Source organism: Lutra lutra, chromosome 5, assembly GCF_902655055.1.
Source record: "Lutra lutra chromosome 5, mLutLut1.2, whole genome shotgun sequence".
NCBI classification, from domain to species: domain Eukaryota; kingdom Metazoa; phylum Chordata; class Mammalia; order Carnivora; family Mustelidae; genus Lutra; species Lutra lutra.
Window position 1 is genome coordinate 94,395,299 of NC_062282.1, and position 12,540 is coordinate 94,407,838.

General features: G+C 39.9%; 1 protein-coding gene across 1 annotated transcript in view; it reads left to right on the forward strand.

The window, feature by feature from the left end:
• Positions 1-6,773: 6,773 nt before the first annotated feature.
• The window catches only part of RNF180 (ring finger protein 180), a 190,121-nt gene continuing 184,354 nt past the window's right edge, over positions 6,774-12,540 (forward strand). Inside the window, exon 1 of the mRNA XM_047731593.1 lies at positions 6,774-6,938. The gene's annotated coding sequence lies outside the window, so the exon portion shown is untranslated. The remainder of the gene's footprint in view (positions 6,939-12,540) is intronic.

Here is a 12,540-nt window from a genome sequence, read left to right on the forward strand (position 1 = left end):
TACTGGGTAGCTAACAGTAAAGACTGCAAATGAAACTATAAGACTGTAAATTTGTGACTCCTCCATTAAAGGACAATAGTGGCATCTACTTCGAATATAAATAGTTTATGGGACAGAGAGGTATATGAAATGATATATACCAATATAAATGATGCTATTTTGGCAAATTTGTGAATTTCATGTCTTCAGGGCCCAAGACCATAAACTTAAAATTTAGGACACACTGCAAGTTGAACCTTTTGCAGGGAAAGCAAGAGTAGGCAGTCTGATAGATTCAGATCCACTGCTGCTAGAGTTAGCTCGAATAAAAACTGTCATAATATTTAAGTGGTTATATTTGCTTGAATTATTTTGGCAAGGCAGCACATGTAAATCACATTTTTTTGCGTTTTCTCTTCTCTCCCTCTTTCTTACTCTCTGATGAAAAACAACTGCTTCCGTTACCAATTTCATTTAAATTCTAAAACCAGGGTTTTCACTGGGGTGGCTCAGAAGGATGAGCTTCCCACTCTAGACTTTAGCTCAGGTCATGATCTCAGGGTCCTGGGATGGAGCCCCACATCAGGTTTTGTGCTGAGTGAGGAGTCTGCTGGAGAGTCTCTCCCTCTCCTTATGCCCCTCTGCTCATGTGTGTGCTCTCTCTCTCTCTCCCCCCCCCCACCCTTCCTAAAATAGATGAATAAATCTTTAAAAATGAATAAATTCTAAAACTGAACAACTAACATTTGGAATGGGTCCCTTAACATTTGAAGGTGGAAAGGATATGTAACCTCTTTGAAACTAGTAATAGTCTCTGTTACGATAAATCAATTGGTTGTATTGACTCCGATAAAAAAAATTGATTGAACAACTACTTTGAATTATTAACTGAGAAAACACAACTCAGTGAGGGGCAGAAGACTGTGATTGGGGAGTTGCCTCAATAATTTGGAAGGAAGTACTTAAATGAAGAGTTAGTCTTAAAATGTATATCCTTTATGAGTAGGCTAGAAATTAATGTTAAGTCTATCTAATTTGGATTAATCAAGTAGGTATCTAAATTGTAAAATATTTCTAATAAAAAATGACCTATTTAAATGATTTTGTTGTTTATAAGACATTGTCACATAATGTTCACATCTGATAATCAGAATAGAACAGAACAGGACTAAGACATACCATTTAAGATCAGTCTTAAGTAAGTAGGTGACTTGCGCAAGATTATGTAGCTAATAAATCATAAATCTCAAGTCTTCTTTGATATTTTCATAATATCATGCTTTTCTTTGAAAGAAGATTTTTCCTATTAGTGTTGCAAAGATTAGGGAATGAACATACCTGGTTAAAAAAAAATTCTGTCGTGGGGCGCCTGGGTGGCTCAGTGGGTTGAGCCGCTGCCTTCGGCTCGGGTCATGATCTCGGGGTCCTGGGATCGAGTCCCGCATCGGGCTCTCTGCTCAGCGGGGAGCCTGCTTCCCTCTCTCTCTCTCTCTCTCTGCCTGCCTGTCTACTTGTGATCTCTCTCTGTCAAATAAATAAATAAAATCTTTAAAAAAAAAAAATTCTGTCCTGATTTTAGTAAGGCTAATTTATTTAATCTATATTTATGATAAATATGTTAAGTATTTTAATTAGTATATATAACTGTATTATATATCATTATAATTTAATATAGTAACTAAATAAGCCTATGGTTTAGTGTCACTAAAGTGTTTTGGATGGAGTCACATTTCATTCCAACAGTAATAAAATACAAATTAGTGTGTATTGATTACTTGTAAATACAAAATCAGATTTATTCAGCTTTTTCAGATTTCAGTTGATTTGAGTTCAAATTGCAGTATGTCTATAGTCTTCTATGTCAAGAAGAAAGAGTGTCAAAGGGAAAACACACAGCTACTTTTTCCTGAAGGCTTTTCCCATCTCCATTCCTGTTACGTACCCATCTCTAGGAGCATTGCTTTGCTCTATAACTTCAGCATTAGTTGTGTAATATTCCTACTGCAGGAACGTAGAGATTACTTTGCCAGTGTTTTTCTGGCCTTGTTGCATCCCTGCCCAATCTGGGACCCACAGATTCACCAGCACTTCTTTTATGAAACAATCATCCCTTTGATCCTTGTCCTTTGAGCATGCTAACTTTCCCAAGTCTGGGCCTCATGTAAATCATATCATTAGACTGCTTTTATTTTTCTTCCTGAGATGATGAACATTTTGAAGAAAGTCTCTAAACTTACATACAGATTTCTACCATCACTCAAGCTTCAGCCTGGCTCTTTATCTGATGTTCAGTAATCTTTTATTCCATGCTCATTTAACCATACAGTCACCCCTTAAAATAGACATTTTATTTTTGCCTGCCTAAATATCCATCTCCATATTCTGATAATAGTACCCAACATTCTTTTTGGAAATTATACCTCTTCCACTTTCAACCTTTATGGCCTGAGTAAGGAGGCTAATTCCTCCCAACACCCACATCTCAATACACTCACACATGAGTTTTATGGGTGAGTAAATGACACTCACTTGGCCAACCTTCTAGTTACCTCCTTCTTTTCATAGTGATTGATGAGAGTGGGCATGCAGTCAAAGTCTGTATACTAAGCCTCAGTTCTAGAACTTTGCTACGACTAGTGGGAAAGAGGTATTCTTTTTCCACTGCAATCGCTAAACAGCTTGAATTTCAGCCTGGAGTTACTGGAGGCCAAATTTGCCACTGCATAGGCTGATCCTGCCTAAAAATAAAGCCAACACGGAAAAATAATGCCAAAAGATTGAGATATCCTGCTGATGGCAACATCTGAGCACTTAGATCTGAATATGCATAAAACTATCATAGACTTATTCCTGTGAATATTGTCCTTGGGTCAACTTGAATTGGATTTGCGTCATTTCACTGAAATGAGACCCAACTAAAGTATTATTCTACACAAACTGTTTTCTTAAAGCTTGTCAATAATACTAGCAATTAACAACTGGTATTTTCTGAGTCCTTACTCTATGTGAGATATCATTTTAAGCACTTTATGTAGATAAAATCATTGAAACTTCATAATAACTCTACATTATTTCCTATTTTTGAATGAAGAAACTAAGGCAAAGAAACTTGTCCTAAGGTTTTATGAATTTAAGTGGGATTCAAGCCAGGGGCCTCTGGTTCCAGAGCCCAACAGCTGAGCTATCCTGTACTGCCTTGTGAGTCATCAAACCGAGTGGCCTTTCCTCTTCCTCCTTCACCTCTATGCCATGTCCAACACCATCTACTCGTTCTTCATACTCCTATGGAAAGCCTTTGCTTTCTACAACATGGTTTTCTTATAGTTCTTTCCAGTCTTTCCAACAGGAACTTCTTTAACTCTTTTTCTGCTGTGGTCCTAAACCTAGAATTTTCCTAAGGACTCTTTGTCTTCCCATGGTGGTCTCACAACTTCCAAGATTGCCTCTGCAAATGATGCCATTAACTCAAGTTTTTCTTTCTAACTGCCTGCTGTCTCAGATCACCTAAAAGCCCTGCTCTAATCTCAAATGGCAGGAGTTGTGGCACACAGTTTTGGGTCTCTAGGCATAAGTTATAATTCCCTTGTTATTGATCTTAATTTTGAATGGTAATTGTAACTGAAGCCAGAAGTTAGAAACCTCAACTCTTAGGTAGTGCGAAGACTACTGACATAGGGACTTTGAGATGACTTCATACTCTGCTAGCCATTATATCTGGTAGGGTGCCATATACTATCAGTAAATATTGAGATACCAATTACCTAGTAGTTAAATTAGTATTTATTTGGTACCTTATAACCATGAAGTGGAGCTTTTATCTGTCTGTACAAAAAAAAATTAAAGCTCTTCTGCAAAGTATTGAAAACCATAGTCTTCACTGGTAACTTTGAGACTACGAATATTTGTTAGAAAATTTGTTAGAATATTTTTTTTACTTACAGGTTGTAAACTGGCAGGGGAGGTTGGTTTCAGTTCACCAGACCTGTACACCTTGACTCCTCTCTAGGGTTCCAGTTTTTAACCTTGATTGTACACTGGACTCAACTGGGCTCCCACCCCAGGGAATTCTGAATCAGTCATACCAGGGTGACAGTGAGCATGGGTATCCTCACCAGCCCTTTAGGAGCTACCAATGTACCATCAGTGTTGAGGACCATTGTTTTGAGGGCTCACTTTTTAGGTCACTATGGATAACCAGTTGAATTTGAACTTACAATGAAAGATTTTTTTAGTATAAGTATTTTTATACTAAAATTTTGTCCAAAACTTAATTTTAACTGGGTATACTGTTTTTATTTGCCAGATTTTTCAACCCTGTCATTTCTCTGACTATATTCTTGGCTTCATAGTAAATAAGAGACTAAATTACATGCCTTAATCAGAAAGTGCTAAGACTTTTTGTCTTGTCTTTCTCCTGCCAGGCCTGTTGGTAATAAACTTTGTACTTCTAAAAATTTATTTCTTGGGACGCCTGGGTGGCTCAGTTGGTTAAGCAGCTGCCTTCGGCTCAGGTCATGATCCCAGCGTCCTGGGATCGAGTCCCACATCGGGCTCCTTGCTTGGCAGGGAGCCTGCTTCTCCCTCTGCCTCTGCCTGCCCCTCTGTCTGCCTGTGCTCACTCTCGCTTCTCTCTCTATGACAAATAAATAAATAAAATCTTTAAAAAAAAATTTAAAAATTTATTTCTTAAAAAACAAAACAAAAAACCGTGAATCTAGCCAGGTTTCTGGTTCTATGAGCTGCCCACATTCTTCCTTGTGTTTTTCATATGGTTTCCTCTAGCACTGGGAGATTCTAGCAAGTTTTAGGCCTTAAATCTCTCTAATATTCCCTTATGTCTCATCTTTCTGATTCCAGCTGGAGTTTTTCTGCTTCTAAAGAACCATGTGATTACATTGGGCCTACCTGGATCATCTAGGGTAGTCTTCCTATTTTGAGTTCCTAACTCTAATGACATCTGCAAAGTCCTTTTTGCTATGTAATGTAACATATTTACAGGTTCCAGAGATTAGGGTGTGAACATCTTTTTGAGGGCCACTGTGCCAACCATAGTTGACTTGGGTGTAAATTTCACTTCTCTCTTCTGGCAAACCATTTGTTGTAATGGAGCACACCCTCCAATTGTTTTCTGGGAAAGGATGCATGAAAAAAAAAATACTTAAAATTTTGCATATCTGAAATATCTGTTTTTAACCTCATGTTATTTTTTAGATTGGACATAATTTTCCCTCAGAATTTGTTTCTGTCAAAAAGTCAAATGTCATTTTAATTTCTGAAGGTTCATAAATGATCTATGTTTTCCCTCCTTGGAATCTATTAAAATCTTTTCTCTGGCCATTATATGCTTTGAAATTTCACAATAATACAGCTTGGTATAGATCATTTCTATCCACTGAGGTGAAAGCTTGTGTCCTAATGCCCTTCAGTTCCAAGGGCAATTGTCTTGGTTTTCCTCAATAATTCTTTGTCTTGTATTTGCTGTATTTACTGTTAGATATTTAACCATTCTAGCCTAATTGTCCTAGCTAAAACCTGCAGTACAAAGTTGAAAAGAAGTAGGAAGAGAGGACATTTTTGTCTTATTCTTGATCTTAGGGGAAACTCTTCATTAGGTATGATCTTAGCTTTGGGTTTTTTATAGATGCCTTTTATCATGTTGAGGAGGTTCCCTTTTAGTTGAATGTTTTTATCATGAAAACGTGTTAGATTTTATCAAGTGTTTTTTCTTCATTTATTGAGATGATCCTGTGGCCTTTGCCTTTTCTTCTTTTTTTAATTAATTGTTTTTATTAACATAGAATGTATTATTTGCTTCAGGGATACAGGTCTGTGAATCATCAGGCTTATACACTTCACAGCACTCACCATAGCACATACCCTCCCCAATGTCTATATGCCTTTTCTTCTAAGAGTATTACTTCAATAAACCAACTTGCATTCCTCAGGGAAGTCCTTCTTGGTCATGTTATAAAATGTTTTGTTTATGTTGGATTTAGGTTGCCAGGGTTTTATTGTGGAGTTTTGTATTAATATTTGTAAGGTATATTGGTCTGTAGTTTCCTATACTTTTTGATGTCTTTGGTTTTGTTATTGATTGCCTTAGATTCTCTGGTGGGAAATCATTACATGCAACCCCAGTCTTGCCCAGGAGTCCAAATAAGCCACTTCAGGCAAACTGAAATTTCTATCTAGAAGAAAAACCAATACAGTTTCAGAGGCTCCCTCCTTAGAGCTTCCTCCCCTTCCTCAAACGAACTAATAAAACTTGCTTTTTTTATGTTCCGAACCTTATTTATAGTCTCTGGATCATCTGTCTTCATTATTTTGATGTGCTGTTGACAAGGCAAGATTTACTCCAAGAGGACCCTCTCCCCACAACACTCCCTGAATAAGCACTTTTGATTTACTTCTGGTCATCAACTCACAAAGGAACTGTAATTCGTCAAGAATGAAGTCAAGAACAGTTTATTAATGAATCCCAGCTGAACAAAGGTGGAAATTAAGGCACAAGAAGCAACAGACCCAGCAGGTGGGCTCGGAACTCAAACCTCCGGTTGCGACTGGGTGAGGCCGAGGTTGCAGGAGGCCCAGGAAACTTCGGTTGCTCTGACACCGGGACGGCAAGAGAGAACAACTTCGTCCGGGTCTCGCCGAGCCCGGCACTGCTGGCGCCGCTCGGGTAGGCAGTGGGTCAGGGCGGGGCGTCGCCCACACTCAGCCGGGGCGGAACCCACCGAGGTGAGTGAGCTGGGCGGTGTGTAGTGCGGAGCGCCGGGGCGCCGAGACCCAAGCGAGCCGGAGCGCTTTCCGCGGGGTTTGGCTCCTGTCGCTTCCCGTCTCGCAGAACCGGCATCGCGGCCGCTAGAGCCGCGGCGCTGCGAGTCCTCAGAGCCGGGCTGCGGGGCGTGGGGCGCGCCAGGAGGGGGCGCGGAGCCCACGGCTCCCGGACACAGACGCAGGTAAGGTCTGGCGGCTCAGAGCCCGGCGGGGCGCGCCTCCCCGACGGTGTCTGGCCTCCGCCGGCCGTGACCGGCTGTGGTGGCTCTGCCAGGTTCCAGTCGTTCCAGTCGGGGAGCTAGGACTGCTGGAGGGCTGGGCTGGGCTGGCCTGGGCTGGGCTGGGGCTGGCCTGGCTGCCTCCTGCCCCGGCCTCAGGTGATGCGGCCCCAGCGGTTTAACTTGCGCACTTGAGGCTCTCTGCGGAGCCTTCCGGGCGCGACCCTGGACCGGGTGGAATTACACCGGGTCTGGAGATGCGAGCCAGGGCCGTGAAGATCGGGGCCACGCTTGGGGGCAGGGGGAGCAGGGTTCCGGCGGAGGGCAGGGAGCGGGTGGTGGGCGACTGGGTCGATTGTTGGGTGCCCTCCGAGTCGGAGTTGGGGAACTGAGCCCTGTTTCATCAGAGAGCTTCTGGGAAGAGTCGGCACACACCCCCTTCTGTGGCCCGTTGCCTCAGCTCAGAGCCACTTTCTTTTGTCTGGTCCATTTTGGTGTTGGCCTTTTAGCTGCTTTTGTTGCAGTCGTGGATCCAGAGTGTACAGACTTGGCTAGGCTGAGGTTATAAGGACGCTTTGTGCAGCTGGGCGGAGATGAGGAGAGGGTTGGGGGTGGGGGCTGTTATTATTACTGCCGTATTTAGCACTAATGTGTATGTATTACCCCGTGTTCTTTTCCAGATAGTACTCAATACTTTAGTAGCATCTGATAGTTTCAGGTGCATCCAAGACAGCATTCATTAGTTAACTTCAAAGGAGCGTTGTATGGACAGGTACCTATTAAATTGCCCCATTTTATAGACCAGACAGCTGAGGCACCCACGCCGAAACATGATTTTATCAGAGCTAAGCAGCCAGCCGGTGTGGGAGGTGTGATTAGAACTTGTCTGGCTGAGAGTTATTCTTGGTCCAGTCACTTAACCCCGTACAAAATGTAGGACTCAGAATGCCCATTGGATACTCTTTATGTTTTGTAAGTCATTAATTACTAACACCTCTCATTAAAAATGGAGTTGAGTTTTTTCAGACTCTTGGAATATTATCCCTAAAAAGTGTTACTTAAAAGACTGGAATCATTTTGTTGGGGAGACCTAAGTTCAGCTGCCTGTTGCTGGAAAGACCAATATCCAAGAGAGGAGGGTTTTGTTTGGTTGGTTGTTTTTTGTTTGTTTGTTTCTTTGTTGTTGGTTTTTTTTGTTTTGTTTTGTTTTTTTGGTGTGTGTGTGTGTGTTTCAAGTTATGTTCAGTTAGCCACTGTTATCGCACATAATTAGTTTTTGGTGTAGTGCTCGGTGATTCATTATTTAAGTATAACACCCAGTCTTATCAAATGCAGGTGCCCTCCTCAATACCCATCACTCTCTTGCCCCCTACCCCCATCCCTCCTCTCTTCAAGAGATGAGTTTTGGTTGGAGAGGAATATGAGCTTTATTCAGGAGACCAGCCCTCTGGGGGAGAAGATGGACTTTTGTCCAAAGGCCTTCCTAGGTTTCTGTGTGGCCCAGAGGTTTTTAAAGGGGTTTAATCAGTTAAGGGAGTATAGTACTCTCCAAGTATCTTGGTACTTGGAGGCTGTGCAAGATCTGGTTCCTTGGTACCCAGGGGTGGTTGTACAAGAGTACTCTGTTCTTTATGCAGTGGAGGGCAAGGTTGACAAAGGTGGACAAAGGGAGATCATTGAAGTCATTCGTGTGGCCTTAAAACGAAAAAAAAAAAAATTGGCTGAAAGATTGCTGGGCTTATCAGAAAGTCGAGGTGGCTTTAAGCATACTTGTGGATCTCTGTGCCCTGGGAGGGTTCTAGTCTCTTAGTCCAAGGCCAGTGGTCTGCAGATCTCAAAGAAAGCAAATTAGTTTTATTACAGATCAAGGACCTTAAATCAGCAGACAAGGAGGGTGTTAACTTGAAGCAAGTTAGCCCTTAAGACCAGCTGGAGCGCTGTTACAGTTTCAGTTGTTGAATAGGATCGGGAGTAACAGTGAGGACTAAATTTGTCTTTGGCCTGTCAGATCATTAATATCCTATTTAAATATGGTGCTGCTGGGAGCCTTAAATATTTATTTAATGAATAAGTAGAATGGAAGAAGTGGGCACATAGGTATTCTAGAATATTGAGCAGCAGGTTTTCTTTTCTCAAACGGAAGAATTAAAAGTTTAGAAGAATAGCCATTTCAATAATTTCAGTAAAATTTGACTTGTAATCATGCATTTATGTTGTTTTTTGTTTTTTTAAAAGATTTTATTTATTCATTTGACAGATCACAAGGAGGCAGAGAGACAGGCAGAGAGAGAGGGAGGAAGCAGGCTCCCTGCTGAGCAGAGAGCCCGATGTGGGGCTCGATCCCAGGACCCTGAGACCATGACCCAAGCGGAAGGCAGAGGCCTTAACCCACTGAGCCACCCAGGCGCCCCCATTTATGTTGTTTTTTAACTCTCCACAACCAGCAACTGTTCACCACTTTCCCTAGGGTTTGCTCTTACATGAGTTTGCTGATAGATCTTTGCCCATTTTTCTTCCTCTCTTTTTGATTTGTGTTTTTGGTTTTTCAAAATGAAGATATTTTTCCTTCTAAAATCAAGTAGCATTCTTTTTTTGATAAAGTAGACTCCAGTAGAATGCTTATGAGTGTATTTTAAGGTAGATGCCAGCCTCTTTAATAAGTAGCTGTCATACATGAAGCAAGAATTCTTTCAGGCAAGTGTGCAGTGAATTAATAATCATTTTAATAGATCTCTGTAATATTTTATGACACATCTACCTCATTTAATGCCTTTCTATCCAGCATAAAGCTAAAACATTTCATTTACATTTTGCTAACTACATTGCACAAATGTTAGTCTAGCACAGTATGCCTAGACTCATTTATCAACTCATGAAATAAACAAGATTCTTTCCTTATTCAGCCTTCATTCAGCTGAATGAAAAAAAAAAGGAATGATAATCTGGCCTTTCTCTCATAAGGGATATTTAGAGAATTAATGAAGTAAATATGGTTAACTACATGGAAAAAAAGATGCCCTGTGACTTCAAAGTGTGACTGTGGAGTCATGAAACTCTGCCTCTCCCTGCAAACATGCTGTTAATAATTTTTTGAAAGAGAGTGGTCATTCCAGGTAGTCACTTTAGGAAGCTAAACACTTGTAAAAGTATTGCTGCTAGTCACAATTATTTCAAATCTTTTGCAATTTCTAGTCCATTGGTAAGTAGAAGAAACGTACTTTGAGGATCACTTTTATAAGGACTGGTTTTTGTTTGTACTTTTTCAATTTAAAAAAAAAACTATATAACTCAGTTTGAACCCATATTTTATTGGAAAAACTTGATAAAATGATTTCTGCATGATTGTGAAACTCATTTGTACCTTCAAGATTTTACCACTATTAAGGATGTTTAAAAGATTATTTGAAAGGCTATGAAAGCTATTTGAAAGGGTGACTTAGTAATAGTTTTAAATAATGGCAACATTGTTAGAATAACTGCATCCTTCCCAGAGGGAACATTCTGAAGGGGGCAATGCCTAATTGAAGGCTAAAGTTCTATGTCTCTGTGTATTTTTGTACATAGAAATATTTATTTCTATGTGTACATTTGCATGTTTGTTAAGTATTTTGAAACTAATAATTTGTTTTATACCCTGACAATTGATCGTAGTCCACAGTAAAATGGGGACACAAAAATACCCACATTAAAATGTGTTTTGGAGCATCTTCATGGCTCAGTTGGTTAAGCATCCAATTCTTCATTTTGGCTCAGGTCATGATCTCAGGGGTCATGAGATGGAGCCCCATGTTAGGCCTCATGATGGGCTGTGTGAGTACAGAGTCGGCTTAAAATTGTCTCTGCCCCTCCCCCAGCACATAAGCATGGGCACCATCTCTCTCCCTTTCTCTCTCAAATAAATCTTCAAAAAATATCTTTTTTCACCCTAGTATATGATAAAGTGTATAAAAATAGAATCATATTGATGAAATCTAACTATTCTTGGTACTGTAAGCGTTAACTGTTTAATAAGGTGTTTTATTGCTTCCTTAGATTTTGAAAAAAAAATGTAAGGAAATGGCTTGAGTGGCAAATCTTTTAGAAAAGTGGAAAAGCTAAGCAAATTAGATCCATTGCATCTTTTTTAATCCTGATAAATTTCTCTGTAGCAAGCAGAAATATTGAAGAAGGTTATATTAATAATAGAACTGGTCTCAAATTCTATAAACTCTTTATCTGATTAATTCACTGATGGTGTGATAGCTGGAAGACTTTAGAAACAATCAGTAGATCATTAGCACACATTTTTAAAGCAGCTTCAAAACATCCTTCATAAAATGGCTGAGATAAGCATGAGAGGTATTCTGGTTGAGAATTGCTTGTCCTATTTAGAAGCCTATTAAAAAAAAATCATCCAAGGGGCTAGAATTGAAGTATGGGCACCAAAGTAGACAGCTTTTAATGAATAGTGTAGACAGTTGGGCCAATGGTACAATGAGTAAATTGAGGACTGTTTAAAGTTTATTTAATAGAGATAGAAATTAAAACTAAGGTATATTTTTTCTGGCCATACTCTCTTTTAATTTTTGGTTTTATGGCAAAACCCATTTTTTCTCAGACTACTTGTCTTTAGGATAATATATAAATTGTATAATACATAGCTACACCTATCTGACTTAAAACTAGCTAAGGCTATATAGTTTTAAATAAAGCTTTCTCTCTTCTAGTCAGGCATTATACTGTTTGCTCACCAAACAGCCATATCCTTTCCCAATTTAGTGTTTTGGCTTATTTTAGTTTTCTTGCTCAAAGTATCCATTTCTCTCCACTCTACTTGACTAACGCTCTCTAAATCCTCTCTCTTCTTTAAGATCTATTCTTTTTTTTTTTTTTTTTAAGATTTTATTTATTTGTCAGAGAGAGAGGGAGAGAGAGCAAGCACAGGCAGACAGAATGGCAGGCAGAGGCAGAGGGAGAAGCAGGCTCCCGCTGAGCAAGGAGCCCGATGTGGGACTCGATCCCAGGACGCTGGAATCATGACCTGAGCCGAAGGCAGCCGCTTAACCAACTGAGCCACCCAGGCGTCCCTTTAAGATCTATTCTTTAAGATCCCACTGTAATACCACTGTTTTCCACAAAACTTTCCCTGACTTCCTAGTTCTTGTTTATAGTTTACCAGATAGTTCTATGTGTTGGTTACTTTCTCTTTTATTATTTCACTTACTTTCTATTTGAACTTGTTCTCCACCTTGATTTTTTTCCCTCAAAGGCATAAGTCATACCTTAAATATATATTTGTTTCTGAATCATATATATGAACTAGAACACTGGATAATAGGATACACCTAACATTAGATCTATGAAATAAATTTATGAATCAGATACTCAGGTACAATTTTTTCATGCTTCACAATTATATCAGTTAGTGTTCTAGTAGAAAATAGGTTGCAGTCTCAAATGGGATAATGGAGAAGAGTTTAACTTGAAAGGTATGCCTGGATTAAAATAAGCCAACAATGGATGGTGAAGGATCCCAGGACTAGCAGTAGTGGGAGCCATTACTTTCCCTAGGCCTGAATGGATATTA